Source organism: Moschus berezovskii, chromosome 12, assembly GCF_049115385.1.
Source record: "Moschus berezovskii isolate FMDL1 chromosome 12, NW_MosBer_1.0, whole genome shotgun sequence".
NCBI lineage: Eukaryota > Metazoa > Chordata > Mammalia > Artiodactyla > Moschidae > Moschus > Moschus berezovskii.
Window position 1 is genome coordinate 57,683,305 of NC_142471.1, and position 21,331 is coordinate 57,704,635.

Consider the following 21,331-nt stretch of genomic DNA (forward strand, 5'->3'; position numbering starts at 1 on the left):
TCAAGAGACTCTTTAGTTCTTCTTCACTTTCTGCCATAAGGGTGGTGTCATCCACATATCTGAGATTGATATTTTTCCCAGCAATCTTGATTCCAGCTTGTACTTCTTCCAGCCCAGCAGTTTTCATGATGTACTCTGCATATAAGTTAAATAAGCAAGATGACAATATATAGCCTTGACGTACTCCTTTTCCTATTTGGAACTAGTCTGTTGTTCCATGTCCAGTTCTAACTGTTGCTTCCTGACCTGCATACAAATTTGTCAAGAGGCAAGTCAGGTGGTCTGGTATTCCCATCTCTTTCAGAATTTTCCACTGTTTATTGTGATCCACACAGTCAAAGGCTTTGACATAGTCAATAAAGCAGAAATAGATGTTTTTTTTGAACTCTCTTGCTTTTTTGATGATCCAGCGGATGTTGGCAATTTGATCTCTGGTTCCCCTGCCTTTTGTAAAACCAGCTTGAACATCTGGAATTTCACAGTTCACATATTGCTGAAGCCTGGCTTGGAGAATTTTGAGCATTACTTTGCTGGCGTGTGAGATGAGTGCAATTGTGCGGTAGTTTGAGCATTCTTTGGCATTGCCTTTCTTTGGGATTTGAATGAAAGCTGACCTTTTCCAGTCCTGTGGCCACTGCTGAGTTTTCCAAATTTGCTGGCATATTGAGTGCAGCACTTTCACAGCATCATCTTTCAGGATTTGAAATAGCTCCACTGGAATTTCATCACTTCCACTAGCTTTGTTTGTAGTGATACCTCCCAGGGCACACTTGACTTCACATTCCGGGATGTCTGGCTCTAGGTGAATGATCACACTATCGTGATTATCTGGTTCATGAACATCTTTTTTGTACAGTTCTTCTGTGTATTCTTGCCACCTCTTCTTAATATCTTCTGCTTCTCTTAGGTCCATACCGATAAAGATGGGCTTCATTGAGCACATCTCTGCATGAAATGTTCTCTTGGTATCTCTAATTTTCTTGAAGAGATCTCTAGTCTTTCCCATTCTATCATTTTCCTCTATTTCTTTGCACTGATCACTGAGGAAGGCTTTCTTATCTCACCTGGCTATTCTTTGGAACTCTGCATTCAAATAGGCATATCTGTCCTTTTCTCCTTTGCTTTTCACTTCTCTTGTTTTCACAGCTATTTGTAAGGCTTCCTCGACAGCCATTTTGCTTTTTTGCATTTCTTTTCCTTAAGGATGATCTTGATCCCTGTCTCCTATATAATGTCACAAACCTCCATCCATAGTTCTTCAGGCGCTCTATCACATCTAGTCCCTTAAATCTATTTCTGTATACTGCCACTGTATAATCATAATGGATTTGATTTAGGTCATACATGAATGATCTACTGGTTTTCCCTACTTTCTTCAATTTTAGTCTGAATTTAGCAATAAGGAGTTCATGATCTGAGCCACAGTCAGCTCCCGGTCTTGTTTTTGCTGACTGTATAGAGCTTCTCCATCTTTGGCTGCAAAGAATGTTATCAATCTGATTTTGATGTTGGCCATCTGGTGATGTTGAATCTTACAGAGACACAAAATAAATCTTTAATTTATAGCAATTTCAAAATAGAATGATAACTGTTGCTTTTATTCATTCACCTAAACTTGCTCTAAAATTTACTGAGGAAGACAGTAGAGATTTTTATGAGTGAAATTGGCTATAGTTGATCAGTGTGTATTAGTTTAATAAATGAATAGAAAACTAATGCCAGTCAGTATTTTTTTTATTTAAAACTTACAACTCTTTATTTTGCAATAATTAAAGATTAACAGGAAGGTGCAAAAATAGTACAGGGAGTCCCAGTTTCCCCCAGTGGTAAGACCTTACATATTGCTATAGTCCAACTTCAAAACCAACATATTGACAATGGTACAATACTGCTGACTAGACTACAGATCTTATTTGGTTTCACCAGATTTTACATGCATTCATTTGTGAGGTTTTTTTTGTGTAGCTTTATATAGTTTTATGACCAACCTAGATAGTATATTAAAAAGCAGAGACATTACTTTGCCAACAAAGGTCTGTCTAGTCAAGGCTATGGTTTTTCCAGTGGTCATGTATGGATGTGAGAGTTGGACTGTGAAGAAAGCTGATCACCAAAGAATTGATGCTTTTGAACTGTGGTGCTGGAGAAGACTCTTGAGAGTCCCTTGGACTGCAAGGAGATCCAACCAGTCCATTCTAAAGGAGATCAATCCTAGCGGTTCATTGGAAGGACTGATGCTAAAGCTGAAACTCCAATACTTTGGCTACCTCATGCGACGAGTTGACTCACTGGAAAAGACTCTGATTCTGGGAAGGATTAGGGGCGGGAGGAGAAGGGGATGACAGAGAATGAGATGGCTGGATGGCATCACCGACTCTGTGGACATGAGTTTGGGTGAACTCCGGGAGTTGGTGATGGACAGGGAGGCCTGGCGTGCTGTGATTCATGGGGTCGCAAAGAGTCGGACACGACTGTGTGACTGAATTGAACTGATATAGTTTTAGCACAGATACACATTCATGTAATAAACACCACAATCAAGAAATAGAACTGTTCCATCAGCACAAGTAAACTGCTTGTGTTGTTACCCTTTATAATCACCCATATCTCATACCCACTCCAGTCCCTATCCCTGGCAACCATTCATCTGTTCTTCATTTCTATAATTTTTTTCAAGAATTTTGAATGTTATACAATTGCAGTCATACAGTAGGTAACCTGTTGAGACTTACTTTTTTCATTCATCATAATACACTTGAAGTCCATCCAAGTTGTGTATGTCAATATTCTGTTTCTTTACATTGCAGAGTTGTATCCCATGGTGTGCATGGTTGGTTTAACTGCACACTCACCTGCAGGACATCTGGGTTGTTTCATTTGGGGCTATTATGAATGAAAGTCCGAATAACATCTGTATAGAAGTTTTTGTGCCAAAATAGGCTTTCATTTCTTTGGGATAAATGTCCAGAAAAACAATTGCTGGGTAATACAGTACACGTATGTTTAACCTTTGATCCCTGGGTCAGGAAAATCCCCTGGAGAAGGGAATGGCAACCCACTCCAGTATTCCTGCCTGGAGAATTCCTCTGGACAGAGGAGCCTGGCAGGTTACAGTCCATGGGGTCCAAAGAGTCAGACATGACTGAGAAGCTAATGCTTTCACTTTCATGTTTAACTTTATTAGAAGTTTCCAAACCCTTTTTTTTCAGAGTGGCTTACCATTTTACATTCCATTCAGCAAGGTATGAGATCTCCAATTTGTATGCTCAACAGCATCTGCTGTTTTCACTGTTTTTAAAAAAATTTGGCCACACCCTGAGGCATGTGGGATCTTAGTTCCCCAACTAGGGATTAAACCCATGCCCCCAGCACTGAAAGGCAGAGTCTCAACCACTGAACTGCCAGGAAGTCCCCATTTTCATTATTATTTTCTTTAGCCATTCTGATAAGTACATAGTCATAATTCCTTGTGGTTTTAATTTGCATCCCCTGATTAATAACAGGATTCAACATTTTCTCCTATGCTTCTTTGCCATCCACATTCCCTCTTCAGTGCTATGTCTATTCATGTCTTCTGCTCATTTTTTAATTGTATTATTTTTTTCCTCTTGACTTTATATATTCCAGATTCATCACGATAAATGGTTTACAAGTGATTTCTGTCAATAACATCTCACTCTTAAATTGTTTGCAGAGCTGAAGTTTTTCCTTCTGATAAAGTCCAGTATATCAACTTTTTCATTTTAGGACTGTGCTTTTGGGATGAAAGCCAAGAGCTTGTTGCCTAGCCCAAGATCCTAAAGATTTTTCTACAATTTTTTTTTCCCTAAAGGTTTTACAGTTTTACATCTTACACCTAACATCATGATACATTTTCAAATTTGTATATTGTTTAGGTCAAAGTACCTTTTCTTTGTCAACTGCACTAACATGATTTGTTGAAAAAGACTATCCTTCCCCCGTTGAATTGCTTCTGTACCTTTGTCAAAATCGGTTGGGCTGTCTTGATTCCTGCAGCTTTCAAGTAAATCTTGAAGTCAGGTAACGTGAGTCCTCCCAATTTTTCTCCTTCAAAATGGATTTGGCCTAATTAATTTTATTCCTGGATGTTTTCATCCTTCCCCGTTCTGTCTCCTGCTTATTCTAGAGAAGGAAGTTCTTGCAGAAGCTCTTCCTTTTCTTGTTGCAGCTCCTGCACATGCTGTTGGTTTTGCTCCAGTCTGTCCTCCAACCACTGTAGTAGAGGTCCACTGACCGCTGACACCTGACTGCACAGATTCTTGGTAAACACTGAGCCATTATGGATCTTGGTTACTGAGTCCAGATGTGTAAGGCTATGGATCCTCCTATACGCAGCTTGTTCTTCTTGGCACAGGATCTTGGGCAGCTCAACTGCTGACTCAAGGGATACTTTCCCAATGGTTACGTGAGGTACAATATGAATTGGGATTTCAATTCTCTCATACTCAGCTCTTTGGGGCTTGTATGGATTGAAAGCAAGTACAGAGTACCCGTCCAGTCTGTGTATTTTTATCCTCTATTAAGCAGGAAAGAAGGCAATGGCACCCCACTCCAGTACTCTTGCCTAGAAAATCCCATGGATGGAGGAGCCTGGTAGGCTGTAGTCTGTGGGGTCGCTAGGGGTCGGACACGACTGAGCGACTTTACTTTCACTTTTCCCTTTCACACATTGGAGAAGGAAATGGCAACCCACTCCAGTGTTCTTGCCTGGAGAATCCCAGGGACAGGGGAGCCTGGTGGGCTTCCGTCTATGGGGTCACACAGAGTCGGACATGACTGAAACGACTTAGCAGCAGAAGCAGCATGAAGCAGGAAAATATAAGTCCTACAAAGCCTTGATCCATCATCTGGTACATACATGGCTTGTGTGCAGACATCAACATGTGAAGGCCAAACAGTTATATGGGGATGGGCGTGATTCCAACCCACAACTCTCATGGGGCGACCCGTCAGTTCAGCCAACCTCTCTGCCTCTGTTGAGGCCGCAGACAGCTGCTCTGGAGAAATTTCCAGGTGATCCATCCTCTTCTCGGAACGTCGCAGGATGATGACAGAATGAATGTGAACAATTCTGATGGTGTCAACCTCCACAAAGCACAGCCTCATCACCTCTTCCTTCTCCGTGCTCAGAGCGTAGTTGAGACACACGAGGAAGGCGTCTGACTCCAGATGGACTGCTTGCACCGCCTGCACCACCTGCACAGCCACCTTGCCCTGGCCTGCTCACGACAGCCTCTGGCTAGCTCAGGCTTGACCAACCCGCTGCTCATCCTGGCGGGGCGGCACGGCAAGGGGCGGGGCGGCACGGCAAGGGGCGGGGCGGCACGGCAAGGGGCGGGGCGGCACGGCAAGGGGCGGGGCGGCACGGCAAGGGGCGGGGCGGCGCAGGGCGTTGAGGGTGCGGGCGGGGGCAGAGCTGGGGACGTGCGAGCGGGGCCTGGGGCACGGGGCGTGCTTGGGACCCGGTCAGTATTTTTAACAGGGAATCCTGATAGAAAAATCAATGAAGACTATTAATTAAAATGACTCACTGGAAAAGACTCTGATGCTGGGAAAGGTTGGGGGCGGGAGGAGAAGGGGACGACGGAGAATGAGATGGCTGGATGGCATCACCGCCTCGATGGACATGAGTTTGAGTGTACTCCGGGAGTTGGTGATGGACAGGGAGGCCTGGCGTGCTGTGATTCATGGGGTCGCGGAGAGTCGGACACGACTGAGCGACTGAACTGAACTGAACTGAACTGATAATTTTCTAGTTTGTAAAGTATAATCACAATAATTTAATTTTTAGTCTAGTGAGAGAGCTTATAATTACTCCAGTTTTATAGATGAATAAATACAAGGTCAATAATGATTATGCAACTGAAATATACATAACAGGTAAGTGGCAGATTAAAATTAAGTTTAAGGCTTTCTGAAGATACTGCTCATATCTTTCATTAATATAATTCAATAAGGAATTCAAATATTATAGATAAATTCAAAATGATGCTAAGGAAAAGAATGAGGTGAGTTTTATTTATTTTATTACTGTTTCTGTAGACTTTGGAGGAGTTTGAATAAATAAAGTCCCAAATTTCAGAAACAATATTTTAATAATTTAACAAAAAAACATAGGAAACTATCTTTTACACAAGGATAGAAAAGAAGCCTTTAAGTAAAGCACACAAAAAAGAACAAACCACGAATAAAAGATTGGTAACTTTACTGTTTTAAAATTAAAATCGGAGGAGCACGGGAAGATGGCGGAGGAATAGGACGGGGCGACCACTTTCTCCCCCACAAAATCAGCAAAAGAACATTTGAACGCTGAGTAAATCCCACAAAACAACTTCTGAATACCGGCAGAGGACATCAGGCACCCAGAAAAGCAACCCATAGTCTTCGAAAGGAGGTAGGAAATAGTATAAAAGATAAAAAGGAGACAAAAGAGGGAGGGATGGAGCTCCTTCCTGGGAAGGGAGGCTTAAAAAAAAAAGAGAGAAGTTTCTAAACACCTGGAAACACTGGCGAGTGGAACCTCAGAGGGCCGCATAACTGGGAGACAAAAGACATAAATAATTAAAACTCACGGACTAAGTGCCCAGAGGAAACTCTCAGCGGAGAAACCACGCGGATGCCCGCACCCCCCACTAGCAGGCGGGGGCTGGGCAGGGAGGTGCCGGCAGCAGCGCTTAGAGGGAGAACCGGGCTTGAATGCCCCAGGGCAAACTGAGGGCGCGAACTTAAGATAGCGAAGCAGAAAGGCGAAAAGCCTGCGAAAAGCCCGAACCCAAGACTCCGCCAGCCCGCTCACAGAACCAAGGACTGAGCAGAGCGAGCCAGCTGCGGGCGGCCCATCCCCCAGCCCCCGCAGACACAGGCAGGGAGAGAAGCCAGCGCCGGAAGGGGCAGCCGCGGCCCCAGAGAGGCTTCCCATACCAAGCTGCAGGCAGGCTTCCTTGCTAACCAAGACTTCTTGGGTTCAGTCGGTTGATACCGCCTGAGAAAGTGAGCCAGTTGTACACCCAGAAAACCGAGTGGCAGGGACCGGGAAGGCGATAAGTCGCAGCAACCGCGCTCGCCAAACACCTGGTCACCTGAGCTGCTCGACCGGGGAAGGCACAAAACGCAGGCCCAGCCAAGTCTGCGCCTTTGTGGAGTACCTGAGGACCTGAACTGGAGCCTCTCAGACCTGGGAAGTGCATGCAACCCAGCGACGGCCGCGGACAGCTCCCGGCAGAGCAACCCAGAGCCTGAGCAGCATAAACAGGGAAAGCACACACAACTTGAGCGGGAGCATTCCTAGTGTAGCCGAGACACTGCGAGCACTCCCTACAGACTCCAGGGATATTTGTTAGCTGCGTTCCTCCCTCCCCACAGCAGGACTGAACAGATGAGCCGGGAAAAAATTTTAAAAAGAGTCCACCACCGCATTCGGGTGTCAGGACGGGAATTAGACACTGAGGAGACCAGAAAACAGAAGAGCTTTTCCAACAGAAGGAACTGCCTTGGAAGTAACAGAGGGAGAAGCCTTTAGCATATTGCAAGAATAAGACTGAAAAACAGAGGCAGAGGCTTAAGTCCAAATCCTGAGAACACCAGAGATCTCCTGTTCCAGAGAACATTAATTGATAGGTACGCATTAAATGCCTCCATACATACACTGAAACCAGGCACCACCCAAGGGGCAACAAGTTTCAGTGAAAGACATACTACGCAAACTATCCAGCAACACAGGAGAACAGCACTGAGCTTCAATATACAGGCTGCCCAAACCCAAACCCACTGACATCTCAAACTCATTACTGGACACTTCATTGCACTCCAGAGAGAAGAAATCTAGCTCCACCCACCAGAACATTGACACAAGCTTCCCTAAGCAGGGAACCTTGACAAGTCACCCATCCAACCCCACACACAAGAAGGTAACTACAAAATAAAGAGAACTCCACAAACTGCCAGAAGATGGAAAGGCCACCCCGAACACAGCAATATAAGCAAGATGAAGAGGCAGAGAAATCCCCAACAAGTAAAGGAACAGGATAAATGCCCACCAACACAAACATAAGAGGAAGATATAGGGAACCTACCCGATAAAGAATTTCGAATTTTAATTGTGAAAATGATTCAAAATCTGAAAAGCAAAATGGGGTTACAGATAAATAAACTGGAGAAAAGGATTGAGAAGATGCAAGAAAAGTTCAATAAGGAATTAGAGGAAATAAAAAAGAGTCAATGTATAATGAATAATGCAATAGATGAGATCAGAAACACTCTTGAGGGCACAAACAATAGAATAATGGAGGCAGAAGACAGGATAAGCGAGCTAGAAGATAGAATTGTAGAAATAAATGAAACAGAGATGGTAAAAGAAAAAATAATTAAAAGAAATGAGGACAATATTAGAAACATATGGGACAATATTAAACCCCCCAACATTCGAATCACAGGAGTCCCAGAAGAAGAAGACAAAAAGAAAGACCATGAGAGAATACTTGAGGAGATAATAGTTGAAAATTTCCCTAAAATGGGGAAGGAAATAATCACCCAAGTCCAAGAAACACAGAGAGTCCCTAACAGGATAAACCCAAGGCGAAATACTCCAAGGCACATATTAATCAAATTAACAAAGATCAAACACAAAGAACAAATATTAAAAGCAGCAAGGGAAAAACAACAAATAACACACAAGGGGATCCCCATAAGGATAACAGCTGATCTTTCAGCAGAAACTCTTCAGGCCAGGAGGGAATGGCAAGACATACTTAAAGTGATGAAAGAAAGTAACCTACAGCCCAGATTACTATACCCAGCAAGGATCTCATTCAAATATGAAGGAGAAATCAAAAGCTTTACAGACAAGCAAAAGCTGAGAGAATTCAGCATCACCAAATCAGCTCTCCAATAAATACTAAAGGATCTTCTCTAGACTGGAAACACAGAAAGGGTATATAAACTCGAACCCAAAACAATAAAGAAAATGGCAACAGGATCATACTTATCAATAATTACCTTAAACGTAAATGGGTTGAATGCCCCAACCAAAAGACAAAGGCTGGCTGAATGGATACAAAAACAAGACCCCCATATATGTTGTCTACAAGAGACCCACCTCAAATCGAGGGACACATACAGACTGAAAGTGAAGGACTGGAAAAAGATATTCCACGCAAATAGAGACCAAAAGAAAGCAGGAGTAGCAATACTCATATAAGATAAAATAGATTTTAAAACAAAGGCCGTGAAAAGAGACAAAGAAGGAAACCACATAATGATCAAAGGATCAATCCAAGAAGAAGATATAACAATTGTAAATATATATGCACCCAACATAGGAGCACCGCAATATGTAAGACAATTACTAACAATTATGAAAGGGGAAATTAACAATAACACAATAATAGTGGGAGACTTTAATATCCCACTCACACCTATGGATAGATCAATTAAACAGAAAGTTAAGGAATCACAAACTTTAAATGATACAATAGACCAGTTAGACTTAATAGATCTCCATAGGACATTTCACCCTAAAACAATGAATTTCACCTTTTTCTCAAGTGCACACGGAACCTTTTCCAGGATAGATCACATCCTGGGCCATAAATCTAGCCTTGGTAAATTCAAAAAAATTGAAATCATTTCAAGCATCTTTTCTGACCACAATGCAGTAAGATTCAATTACAGGAGAAAAACTATTAAAAATGCCAACATATGGAGGCTGAAAAACACGCTGCTGAATAATGAACAAATCATAGAAGAAATCAAAAGAGAAATCAAAATATGCATAGAAATGAATGAAAATGAAAACACAACAACCCAAAACCTCTGGGACACTGTAAAAGCAGTGCCAAGGGGGAAGTTCATAGCAATACAGGCACACCTCAAGAAACAAGAAAAAAGTCAACTAAATAACCTAACTCTGCATCTAAAGAAACTAGAAAAGGAAGAAATGAAGAACCCCAGGGTCAGTATAAGGAAAGAAATCGTAAAAATTAGGGCAGAGATAAATGCAAAAGAAACAAAAGAGACCCTAGGAAAAATCAACAAAGCCAAAATCTGGTTCTTTGAGAAGGTAGAAGGGAGAAGAACCAAATCAATAAAATTAGAAATGAAAATGGAGAGATCACAACCAACAACACAGAAATACAAAGGATTATTAGAGACTACTATCAGCAATTATATGGCAATAAAATGAATAACTTGGAATAAATGGACAAATTCCAGAATACACCTTGCCAAAACTGAACCAAGAAGAAATAGAATCTGAACAGACCCATCACAAGCACAGAACTAGAGTATGTAATCAGAAATCTTCCAGCAAACAAAAGCGCAGGTCCAGACGGCTTCACAGCCTAATTCTACCAAAAATTTAGAGAAGAGCTAACACCTATTCTACTCAAACTCTTCCAGAAAATTGCTGAGGAAGGGAAGCTTCCAAACTCATTCTATGAGGCCACCATCACCCTAATCCCAAAACCAGGTAAAGATCCCACAAAAAAAAGAAAACTATAGGCCAATATCACTGATGAACATAGATGCAAAAATCCTTAACAAAATTCTAGCAATCAGAATCCAACAACACATTAAGAAGATCATACATCATGACCAAGTGGGCTTTATCCCAGGAATGCAAGGATTCTTCAATATCCACAAATCAATCAATGTAATACACCACATTAACAAACTGAAAAATAAAAATCATATGATTATCTCAATAGATGCAGAGAAAGTCTTCAACAAATTCAACATCCATTTATGATAAAAACCCTCCAGAAAGTGGGAATAGAAGGGACATATCTCAACATAATAAAAGCTATATATGACAAACCCACAGCAAACAGTATCCTCAATGGTGAAAAACTGAAAGCATTTCCCCTAAAGTCAGGAACAAGACAAGGGTGCCCACTCTCACCACTACTATTCAACATAGTTCTGGAAGTTTTGGCTACAGCAATCAGAGCAGAAAAAGACATAAAAGGAATACAATTTGAAAATAAGAAGTAAAACTTTCACTGTTCGCTGATGACATGATCCTCTACACAGAAAACCCCAAAGACTCTACCAGAAAACTACTAGAGCTAATCAATGAATACAGTAAAGTTGCAGGATATAAAATCAACACACAGAAATCCCTTGCATTCCTATACACGAATAATGAGAAAATAGAAAGAGAAATTAAGAAAACTATTCCATTCACTGTTGCAATGAAAAGAATTAAATACTTAGGAATATATCTACCTAAGGAAACAAAAGACTTTTACATAGAAAACTATAAAACACTAGTGAAAGTAATCAAAGAGGACACTCATAGATGGAGAAATATACCATGTTCGTGGATTGGAAGAATAAATATTGTAAAAATGAGTATACTACCCAAAGTAATTTATACATTCAATGCAATCCTTATCAAGCTACCAATTATATTTTTCACAGAACTAGAACAAATAATCTCACAATTTGTATGGAAATACAAAAAACCTCGAATAGCCAAAGCAATCTTGAAGAAGAAGAATGGAATGGGAGGAATTAACCTGCCGGACTTCAGGCTCTACTACAAAGCCACAGTCATCAAGACAGTATGGTACTGGCATAAAGACAGAAATATAGATCAATGGAACAAAATAGAAAGCCCAGAGATAAATACATGCACCTATGGACACCTCATCTTTGACAAAGGAGGCAAGAATATAAAATGGAGAAAAGACAGTCTCTTTAACAAGTGGTGCTGGGAAAACTGGTCAGCCACTTGTAAAAGAATGAAACTAGAACACTTCCTAACACCATACACCAAAATAAACTCAAAATGGATTAGCGAGCTAAATGTAAGACCAGAAACTATAAAACTCCTAGAGGAGAACGTAGGCAAAACACTCTCCGACATAAATCACAGCAAGTTCCTCCAAGACCCACCTCCCAGAATATTGGAAATAAAAGCAAAAATAAACAAATGGGACCTAATTAAAATCAAAAGCTTCTGCACATCAAAGGAAACTATAAGCAAGGTGAAAAGACAGCCTTCAGAATGGGAGAAAATAATAGCAAATGAAGCAACTGATAAAGGATTAATCTCCAAAATATACAATCAGCTCCTGCAGCTCAATTCCAGAAAAATAAATGACCCAATCAAAAAATGGGCCAAAGAACTAAACAGACATTTCTCCAAAGAAGACACAAAGATGGCTAACAAACACATGAAAAAATGCTCAGCATCCCTCATAATCAGAGAAATGCAAATCAAAACCACAATGAGATACCATTTCACACCCGTCAGAATGGTTGGTATCCAAAAGTCTACATGCAATAAATGCTGGAGAGGGTGTGGAGAAAAGGGAACCCTCTTACACTCTTGGTGGGAATACAAACTAGTACAGCCACTATGGAGAACAGTGTGGAGATTCCTCAAAATACTGGAAATAGAACTGCCACATGATCCAGCAATCGCACTCCTGGGCATACACACCGAGGAAACCAGAATTGAAAGAGACACGTGTACTCCAGTGTTCATTGTAGCACTGTTTATAATAGCCAGGACATGGAAGCAACCTAGATGTCCATCTGCAGATGAATGGATAAGAAAGCTTTGGTACATATACACAACGGAGTATTACTCAGCCATTAAAAAGAATGCATTTGAATCAGTTCTATTGAGGTGGATGAAACCAGAGCCTATTATACAGAGTGAAGTAAGCCAGAAAGAAAAACACCAATACAGTATACTAACGCATATATATGGAATTTAGAAAGATGCAAATGATAACCCTGTATACGAGACAGCAAAAGAGACACAGATGTATAGAACAGTCTTTGGGACTCTGTGGGAGAGGGTGAGGGTGGGATGGTTTGGGAAAATGGCATTGTAGCATGTATATTATCATATGTAAAATGAATTACCAGTCCAGGTTCGACGCATGATACAGGATGCTTGGGGCTGTTGCACGTGGATGACCTAGAGGGAGGATCTGGGGAAGAGGGAGGTGGGAGTGGGTTCAAGAAAGGGAACACATGTACACCCGGGGCAGATTCGTGTCAATGTATGGCAAAACCAACCAATATATTAATGTAAGGTAATTTGCCTCCAATAAAATAAAATTTAAAAAAATTTAAAAATTAAATTAAATTAAAATCATATCTATTACAAAGAATCAACGACAAATAAACTCAAAAGGTAAGTCAAGGACCAAAAAATGTTATTTGCAATGTATATGACAAAAAAGAATTTTTACTCTGAATTTGTAGGGAAACTCTACAACTGAATAACCCTACAGAAGAATGAACAAAGGAACAGGAATATGAAACTATGGTCAACTTTGCTAGAAATGCAAGGTAAATAACACAAAGACAAGCAGATTTGACCAATAACATGCAGTTTCACATAGGCTATTTTGGAAGAGTTATAACCCTTGGGAGGAGCACTGACCAACAGACAGTGACTTTGAAGGCAGCCGATTCAAGACAACCTTTCAGAGAGACAGCCAAGAGAAATACATGCACTCACTTCACTTCCCTACCTCATTCTGATCTCTTGCCAGAGCTCCCTATTGGCTGAAACAAAACAGAAACTAGAGAGATATGGATGTTGATACAGTCCATATGGCCAGAGTGCCAGCACAGGTAGAGGTGAGGCAGGGTAGCGAGTATATCTGGAAGGATAGATGAAAGACATGTGACACAGAGCCCCTGATGTTGGTGTCTCCTGCACCAAATGACAAATGTCTTCAAATATTGCATTTAAAAAATGTACAATATGCATACCTGAGAAAACTAAATTTTTTTAAAATGGGGAATGGAGAACATCTTTTACATTCTTAGTTTTAAAAGTCTAGATTTAAACACTGTATTAAAATCCCTCTGTTGATTCAAGTGCATACATTATCTTTCTCCTCGGAATATGCTTTACAAAACAATCTATTGTCTAGATAGATTACAAAACTAGAGCGTTTTAGTCTATAATGCTGATTTCAAATAGTACATTTTGATGCTTTACAAAAAAGAGTCCTTGAGGGATCAGTTTAAAAAAAATAACTTCCTAGAAACAGTATAGAGTAGAGAACTATATTTATTCTCACTGTTCTGCAAGATTTTTTTATGTTCTATCCCCTGGAGAAGGAGATGGTAACCCACTCCACTATTCTTGCCTGGAGAATCCCATGGACGGAGAAGCCTGGTAGGCTACAGTCCACCGGGTCGCAAAGAGTCAGACACGACTGAGCCACGAAACGGAACGGAACAGAACGAAACGGAACGGAAGGCATGACTTGGAGAAATTGCAGGTTCATTCCAGACAATAAAGTGAGTATTGCAGTAATGTAAGTCATGAATTTTTTGATTTCCCAGTGCCTATAAAAGTTATGTTTAGACTATACTGTAGCCTATTAAGTATGTAATAGCAATATGTCTAAAAAAATAATGTACAATACCTTAATCAAAAAATAATGCTATTGGAAAAATGGCAGTGATAGACTTGTTCTTTGTAGGGTTACTGCAAACCTTCAGTTTGAAAAAAAATGCAATATCTGCAAATAACCATAAAATGAAGTATGCTTGTAACTTGATTTTATTTTACAAAGTTTGCTTTTGGCCTTTGCTAGTAATAATCTAAAATGTGAGAGTTTATTTACTCACTTGACTACTTTTAATATACCCTATGGCACTGAATGAGCATCTATGTAGCCTAGTTCTCCCTGGATTTAGATGGAAGCATATAAATTGCAATCCAGTGAAAGTATCTCCAACAGCTTTCAACTGAGTTTGAAAATGGTTTTCTTTACTATGTGAGCCAGGATAGTATCTATATTAGTGAAGGTAATACAAACAAAACAAACTTTTAGCTATTAGTAGTATAATGAAACTCAACAATTCATCCAACATATCCAACACTTGAGCACCTTCTAAGTGTTCTAGATGTTTGAGCTACATCACTGAACTACAGAGAAATATTTCTGTGCTACAGAAACTCATGTTCTAGCAATATGTAATATACATAATAAGTTTATAAATTGCATAGTATGTTAGAAAAGGATATATGCTTCAGAGAAAATAAAAAATAGAGCAAAATAAGGGAGACAAGACTGTGGGGCATATTGCAGAGTTAGGATTAGCTTCATTGATAAGGTAATATTTATATCAAAGTTTGAAATAAGCATGCGAGGTAACCAAGCATATAGTTAGAGGAAGAGCTTTCCAGAGAGAAAAAAGTCATATGTATGTGTATGTGTATATATATATATATATATATATACACACACATATGAGTATGTGTTCTGAGATTAAAAATGTAAATAAGGGTTAACTTAGTTGGTATACCACCTTTTTCCTTAATCTCTCTTTTATCACATCTAAAACACCATACGTTTTACCAAGAGTTCTGCTTTTCAGCTACAGTGGTGACGATAGAAGAATAGTCTCATAATTGCCCATTTACCTTACTTCTAATTATGTTCAGTTCAGTTCAGTCACTCAGTCGTGTCCGACTCTCCGTGACCCCATGAATCACAGCACTCCAGGCCTCCCTCTCCATCACCAACTCCCGGAGTTCACTCAAACTCATGTCCACAGAGTCGGTGATGCCATCCAGCCATCTCATTCTCCGTCGTCCCCTTCTCCTCCTGCCCCCAACATTTCCCAGCATCAGAGTCTTTTCCAGTGAGTCAACTCGTCGCATGAGATGGCCAAAGTATTGCAGTTTCAGCTTTAGCATCAGTCCTTCCAATGAACACCCAGGATTGATTTCCTTTAGAATGGACTGGTTGGATCTCCTTGCAGTCCAAGGGACTCTCAAGAGTCTTCTCCAGCACCACAGTTCAAAAGCATCAATTCTTTGGTGATTAGCTTTCTTCACAGTCCAACTCTCACATCCATACATGACCACTGGAAAAACCATAGCCTTGACTAGACGGATCTTTGTTGGAAAAGTAATGTCTCTGCTTTTTAATATACTATCAAGGCGGGTCATAACTTTCCTTCCAAGGAGTTAGCGTCTTTTAATTTCATGGCTGCAATCAGCATCTGCAGTAATTTTGGAGCCGAAAAAAATAAAGTCTGACACTATTTCCACTGTTTTTCCATCTATTTCCCATGAAGTGATGGGACCAGATGCCATGATCTTAGTTTTCTGAATGTTGAGCTTCAGGCCAACCTTTTCACTTTCCTCTTTCACTTTCATCAAGAGGCTTTTTAGTTCCTCTTCACTTTCTGCCATAAGGGTGGTGTCATTTGCATATCTGAGGTTATTGATATTTCTCCCAGCAGTCTTGATTCCAGCTTGTGCTTCTTCCAGCCCAGCGTTCCTCAGGATGTACTCTGCATATAAGTTAAATAAGCAAGGTGACAATATACAGCCTTGACGTACTCCTTTTCCTATTTGGAACCAGTCTGTTGTTCCATATACAGTTCTGACTGTTGCTTCCTGACTGCATACAGGTTTCTCAAGAGGCAGGTCAGGTGGTCTGGGATTCCCATCTCTTTCAGAATGTTCCACAGTTTATTGTGATCCACACAGTCAAAGGCTTTGGCATAGACAGTGAAGCAGAAATAGATGTTTTTCTGGAACTCTCTTGCTTTCTCCATGATCCAGTGGATGTTGGCAATTTGATCTCTGGTGCCTCTGCCTTTTCTAAAACCTGCTTGAACATCTGGGAGTTCACGGTTCACATACTGCTGAAGCCTGGCTTGGCGAATTTTGAGCATGACTTTACGAGCGTGTGAGATGAGTGCAATTGTGCGGTAGTTTGAGCATTCTTTGGCATTGCCTTTCTTTGGGATTGGAATGAAGACTGACCTTTTCCAGTCCTGTGGCCACTGCTGAGTTTTCCAAATTTTCTGGCATATTGAGTGCAGCACTTTCACAGCATCATCTTTCAAGATTTGAAATAGCTCAACTGGAATTCCATCACCTCCACTAGCTTTGTTCGTAGTGATGCTTTCTAAGGCATCTAATTTCTAATTATGTACATAACACCAATTCTGTTACCACCAATTATGTTAACTGAAAACAATTAAGAAAATTTTGGTTGTTTTTATTTCCCTTATTTGTGTGTGGCTTTTTGCATAGCATATTTGCGTATAAGGGCATATAGCCATTACATACTATATTTTCTCCCTTCTACTTACATTCACTATTAATTCTGTTCATTGTTGTTCAGTCACTAAGTCATATCTAACTCTTTGCAATCCTATGGACTGCAGCATGCCAGACTTCCCTGTCCTTTACTATCTCCTGGAGTTTGCTCAGGTTCATGTCCATTGAGTCAGTGATGCCATCCAACCATCTAATCCTCTGTTGCCCCCTTCTCCTCTTGCCCTCAGTTTTTCTCAGCATCAGCGTCTTTTCCACTGAGTCAGTTCTTCATATCAGTGGCCAGAATATTGGAGTTTCAGCTTTAGCATTGGTCTTGCCAATGAATATTGAGGGTTTATTTCCTTTAGGATTGACTGGTTTGATCTCCTTGCTGTCCAAGGGACTCTCAGGAGTCTTCTGCAACACCACAATTTGAAGGCATCATCTCTTCAGTGCTCTGCCTTCTTCATCCATACATGACTACTGGAATTAATTAATTCTATTAGTTATAGAATTATAACTATTAATTCTATAAGTAAGTGTATATTTTGTGCTCACCACCAGTCATATTGATGTATCTCTCTACATGTGGATTTTCTGAAGTTTGCTATTTAATTCCTCAGACAGGGAGCATGGCAAGAGCATGCTACTTCTTGTATGCCAATAACACATGTTCTATTCTATACTTGCAAGTCATCTTTGCTGGATATAAAGTCATTTCCTATATATTAAGCCAATTTTCTCTGGTATAAAATTTTTGTTATTGTTCAGTCTCCAAGTTGTGTCTGACCCTTTGTGACCCTATGGACTGCAGCACCCAAGGCTTCCCTGTCCCTTACCATCTCCTGGAGTTTGACCAAATTCATCCATTGAATTGGTGATGCCATCCAACCATTCCATCCTCTGTGGCCCTCTTCTCCTCCTGCCTTCAATTTTTCCCAGCATTGGTACTACTGTGTAATAGTTTGAAGATAACCTAGTATTATTTATTATTTACTATTTTTGTCTAGATAACCAAATACTTTATTTTTAGGGTTGACACTAAAAAGTACCTTTCTGTTGATTGTTCTAGGTTGATATTCATAGGTACACAGTGTACTCTTTCAAATTACAGTTAAAGATATTTCATTTTTAATTCCGAAAAGCTTTCTTGAATTATAGTTTTTCATATTTTCCCCCTTGCTTTAGCATTTTCCTCAGGAATGCATATTACTTATGTGTTGAATTTTCTTTGTCTATCTTCAGGATTGGTTATTTTCTCTTGAATTCTTTTCACCTCATTTCCTTTTTATTTCTATTTATCTTAAGACATTATTTACTGTATTCATTCATCTTCTTCCACTGTATTTTTTAGTCCAGTCTTAATTTCTAAAATTATTTCCCCCCTTATTTCTAATTCTTCTTTTAGTTCTGTCTTCCCATTTCTAAGTTTTTCTAATTCTTATTAATATTGCTCTTTAAATCATGTATTTATATTTTTGTTTTGAAGCAGTAAGTTACAGTTTAAATTTTCTTAGGCATCCCATAAGAAAGGATGTTATTTTGCTCTATATTCTTTTTTATAGTAATTTTGTGTCGGATTTGTTCCTAATACAGTAGATGCTGGTCAATTGCAGCTAGTTTTCTTGGACTTTCAGAAGGCATAATTAAGGATCATTTTTTTTTCTAGTCTAACAAGTCCCCTGTGTCCTCTATTGTTTTCACATAGTGTGCAAGAATTTGGTGACTTGCTTTCTGAAGATTTCTAGCTCTGTTTCCCTCTCAATTTTTAACTTGATCTTCTCAGTCTTTTGTCTCCGTTGCCCATACCCTATTCAATTTTGATTCCACTCCCACTAATTTCTCTTCACCTTTGAACCCTCTCTTGGAAGGGAGTCCTTCTCAGTGTCAAAGTTCACAGGGCCTAAACTGCTCAATTTCTTTAGACTTTGCTGTGGGTCCCTCATGTGTCTCTACTTTTGAAGTGGTCAAAACCATTCTCAGCTTTAGATGTTGTTCTCAAGTTGGCCTCCCATGCTTTTCAGCGAGTGCCTGGGTTGAGATTCTATATTCTTTGGTGGTGGTGGTGGTTTAGTAGCTAAGTTGTGTCCAACTCTTGTGACCCCATGGACTAGAGCCCACCAGGATCCTCTGTCCATGGGATTTCCTAGGCAAGAATACTGGAGCAGGTTGCCATTTCCTTCTCTGGGGATCAAACTTGCGTCTCCTACATTGCAGGTATATCCTTTACCACTGAGCCACCATTGAAGCTCCTTATATTCTTTAGGTCACTCCATTTTTTTAGTTACTCCATTTATGCTTCCTCCTTCAGAAATTATGACACTAGGAAGTTCTAGAAGTTGGCAGATTTTTTGTCACAAATTTGTATTTTGGGGTTAGAAAGAGTGCTATTTTTGTCATCCATAGGCTTTTAGTTTTGCTATCTAGTTCTATCTATGGGGATTGGGAAGTTACTTCAACTATACTTCCTGCCTTCCTAGAATCTCCCTCATCTTGCCTTTTAAGATTAAAATGTATTTAAGTTTTCACCTCATGGAAGATTTGAAAACATTATCTCATTTTTTCCATGGACTCTTGGAATCCATAAATTGCCATAAGAATTGTCATAGCAATTATCTAGAACAACCTATAAGATAACGAGCTGTCCTGTTTAGTGAATCACTTTCAGTAATTTTTCTTAGCTGAATTCTTGCTAAGACTCAGACCTTTCAAAAGCTGGAAACTGAGAGATAAATGCCAAATATTCTTCAGGTGGAGGCAGCAACTTTTCTATTATATACCCAGAATCATCTTTCTCAAAACTTCTGTCTTTCAGTAGAAAAACATGATCATGATTTTCCTTTCAGTAGTTATCACTGATCCCATCTGGACCTGAGTAAGCTAAAGATATTTTGGTAGTTGGCATATGTCCACATCTTCTAATGGGTCATATACCAGGGTTTCATTTTCAAGTTCCCCACAATCATATGAGAGATGAGATTTTGATATTTTAATATAGCTTTTTAAAAATAATCAATGAATCATCATAGGCAACCAATTATTTGCTTTTATATTACCCACACAGTTTTTACTCATGATGTTATTTTTTGGGGACCAATCAGTCCCAACATCTGACTTGTCTAAGATACAGACAGTCTTATTAATGAGTCATTGCCTGACACTCTGCATGATTCAAGAATATCTTAAAACAACAGTTATCACGATTTCCAAATCCAGGAAGAAGATTAAAGGACATTCTTTAAATAGATACAGTCAGGACCACAGCACCTAATTAGACAGATTTCTATTAGGGGGTGAAAATGTCACTAAATTGGCTGTGTGCTGCTGTGATTCAATTTATTCAAGTAAATCTGTAAAGCCAAATGAATGTTCAAGTAGTCATGAGCTTTCTAATAATGCATCTATTTAAATTTTTTTTCCTCAGAAATCAACATCAATTTTGTTAGGCAATGTTCAGAATCCATTATATTCTACTTTCTCAAAAACTCAGAAAACATCAGCACCATTATTGTATCCATTACTCTTTGCACAATACTAGCTAGTTAGAATTAGTCAGAGTATACCAGAAGTGGTTCTTTCAGAAGTGACATGGTTCAAATCTTCAATCCCTTCTCAAGCGAAGGGAAATATGGCACTATCACAGATTGTTGTGTGATATGTTATAACAAGTATTCTGGAGGGTGTTTTGGAATTAGGTATCAAAAAATCTAAAAGAGAATGTTCCCTTTAATTCAGTAATCCCACTTTCAGGAATACGTGTATTCTGAAGAATCAGTGATAGCTGCACAACAAAGGTTATGTGAAAACGATTCTCAGGTGGATCAATGGTAAAGAATCTGCTGCCAAGCAGGAGATGCGGGTTCAACTCTGGGTCAGGAAAATCTGGAGAAAGAAATGACAACCCACTCCAGTATTCTTGCCTGGGAAATCCCATGGACAGAGGAGTCTGGCAGGCTAAAGTTCACAAAGTCTCAAAGAATCAGACACAACTTAGTGACTAAATAGCAATAGCACCATGCTATTTAGTCGCTAAAGCACTTTTAGATTAGGGGAATCTAGAAACAACCATGTTCCACCACCATTAAGGGAACTGATAAAGTATGCAACAGCTACATAGATGGTGGAATATCATGCAGCCATAAAATACCATGTTTGGGAACACTTGGAACTACAAAATGGTCATTATGTTTAATTTTTTTAAAGCAAGTTAAAATTGGTAAATTATTAATTTAAATTTGTTTTATGTACATGGACACTGCATGTGCCCAT

At 39.7% G+C, this 21,331-nt stretch overlaps 1 pseudogene; it reads right to left on the reverse strand.

Annotated features, from left to right (window-relative positions):
- Positions 1–4,138: 4,138 nt before the first annotated feature.
- LOC129555160 (lys-63-specific deubiquitinase BRCC36-like) overlaps positions 4,139–21,331 on the reverse strand; it is an 82,031-nt pseudogene continuing 64,838 nt past the window's right edge.